Source organism: Pseudophryne corroboree, chromosome 12, assembly GCF_028390025.1.
Source record: "Pseudophryne corroboree isolate aPseCor3 chromosome 12, aPseCor3.hap2, whole genome shotgun sequence".
Classification (NCBI taxonomy): Eukaryota; Metazoa; Chordata; class Amphibia; order Anura; family Myobatrachidae; genus Pseudophryne; species Pseudophryne corroboree.
In genome coordinates, this window is record NC_086455.1 from 22,765,739 (window position 1) to 22,768,802 (window position 3,064).

Consider the following 3,064-nt stretch of genomic DNA (forward strand, 5'->3'; position numbering starts at 1 on the left):
GATTCCATACCGCCATGCTCGATTACTGCTGTCTGTAGATGAAGGACTATTAGCAGTACCTAGAATCTCCCATAATGCATCTGGGGATCGAGCTTTTAACCATGTGGCTCCAACTCTATGGAACGCACTTCGGCGCACAGGTTGAGAGGCCTCCAATCCAGAATCCTTCAAAAATGAACTCAAGACTTTCCTGTTTAGTCATTTCCATAATTGTCCCTTTAAAATCTCCATGCTCTCTGTAGTTTATGAAAAGCTGTTCCGTTCTTCATTGATTCGGTACTGTATTATGTTAATTCTGTTAAGTGCCTTGAGTCCTATTGGAGAAAGAGTGCTATATTCATAAAAATTACTATTATTATTATTATTATTATGTTTCTCTCTCCTACAACCATTAGTTATGGCTTGACATATACCCAAAGGTTCTTTAGACATACACTTGCTCTTATTTTATTATTATTATTATTATTACTAACAGTCTCTTATATAGCGCAGCATATTCTGTTGGAACAACAGTAATAGAACAAATGTGGGTAAAAACAGACAGACATAGGGGTAGGAAGGCCTGGATGGACACCCGGTTGGCATTCAACACTTTGCCAACCATACCTCCACACATGGTAATTTGGATACATACTGGATATTTTTTATTGCTTGTATATAGGATATTTTTTATTTTGAAGGAGAATCTACACTCATTTGAGTTACCCATTAAGATTTTAATTTATACCTAATAAAAGCTAAATTTTGGAATACTAAACTGAAGTGTGACCCCCCCAAAAAAATCGATTTTTTTTTTTTTTTTTTACTCTTTCCTTTTTTTTGCTCTTTTGCAAAAATAAAAAATAAAAAACAAAACAGCTGTTGACACAGTTTCTTCTAAACATTAGAGGGATTTTTACCCACAACAAAATGAATAGTTGGTAATAAAAAAAAATGTCTTACCTTTTACTATCGCTCTCTTGCTTTCTGGTACAGGATCAACACTTCTCTGTTTTTTTAAACATTTTATGTAATAGCAGAGGCACTAGTGAATTAAGTGGGAGTAGTCGAGACACACGCACAGTAATAAAATCCACATTTCTATGCATAATAAATAAAAACACTGATACCAAAAATAAACACCCATTTTAATGAAAAGCACAAACGTAGCTCAATTTCACTTCACTAAACTGTCTCATATGGTTAATTATTTGTCAGTTTAACAGACTTTCAACAAACTAGGTCATATTTACTGACTCTAGGTTGACATATTCTATTTACTGTTACAACACTGCAGCCAGTGACATTGGAGAATATAAACTGCTGTTCTTTTTGGTGGGACAATCTGAGCAATATACATTTCAAGTTCCTGAAACTCTTCTGCGAGGTGTAATCTGTAGACTCCATTTTTTAGAATGTGTTGAGCAGCAAATTCATGCACTTGGAACATATGTTACTTTAGCACAAAAATGAGCATAAGGTTACAAAAACAGCATTTGGTCTGGTACAGTATATTGTACTTTTGTAAAATACTTTTAGGGGGAAATGTAATTGTTTTAGTGGAACCCTGTGCCCAATGGTGCAATTCAATTGTTACCCTCTTTCGGCACGCATATAGCAAACACCCATTATTTCTGCAGAAGTGTACAAAAATGGGCTTTTTGACAGTTTTTCTGTTGAGATGAATGCTCTAGTTGGGTTTAGCCATTTCTCGCTGCTAAACCATGTACTTTAGGGCATGATGTATGCAAAAAAAAGATGTGCCCACCGGCGGAAAAAACAGTTGCATATTGCCCTGTCTAAAGTAACGGGCGATAAGCAATTACAGTCACCTATAAAGCAATTGACTTTCACCATAAAATATGCATTTTCTTATCACACTTTCACAGTACAAATGACTTTAATGTAGGCTTCTGCTGTATGCAGATTTAGTCCAATATTCCATTTACAACTCCCTATACTTATATACAGTAGGTAGAACAGGGGTAGGAAGAAGAGGCAAAAGCAAACTGAGAGCATTAGGGGGGTGTTTTCTTAAATGTGGCTGAGGTTGGCCTGGAACAAATGTATTTACATCTTTCATGAGCTTTGGCATAGCTAGCGTTCGACATGAGTGAGAATTCAAATACAAAATCTGCCAAATTTCACAAAAGCCTGTAAAATTCACCCAGTAGGCACATTACATTTGGGATAGATTCCTTAACATCATATGCATTGGAATATGTGGAGATGTTTTTAAATAGGTGTTTTTAAATAAGTGCATCAAGGTACTCCCCTCCTATTTAAAGGACACTATTAACATTTTAAATATTGTTAAAAACCTGAAATGGAAAGATAATGTTAAGTGGGCTACAATTGTTGTGCAGTCTCTCTATACCTGTATTCAATACCATAACATAAGGGAATCAAACCTTGTAGAGAATTTTTAGAACAGGACCCATTTATGGACAATCAGCACAAATCATTAATTGATTACCTAATTTTATTAATTTAAATGCATAATTTTTTTACATTATTTGACCATTTTTATCTCCAGGTAAGCGGCACAGCAATGGGTACTATTTTTGCACTCAGTTATGTAATATAGTCATATTCAGTTGTGCGAAAGAATTAATTTATTGTGACAGCAATCTCTATAAACAGAATATATACTTATACAAAAGATATATTGATGAAATAATCATTATCTGGAAAGGAGATGAAATTCTGTTTACTAATTCCACTGACTACATCAGAGAGAATGGCTATAATCTGAAATTTACCTACAACCTACAGAACACTGAAGTAGAGAGCTACATTAAGCTGGTAGATACCAACAGTTACCTACATTACATTAGCAAACACGTAGGACGTTGGAAAAACCATAATATCAATTTCACCATACTAAATGGAACTGCAGTGATGGGAACACGTGTAAGAACAACTCAAGATTTATTCTGAGAGGTTTAAAGAGAAGTTTAAAGAGAGGCTACCCTGAAAATATAATTAAAGAAACCATATTCAATACAGAACACTTACAAATTGAAGAACTCCTTAAGTACAAAACTAAGAAAGAGAAAAGGTATATGGTTCCATTTAAGTGGTT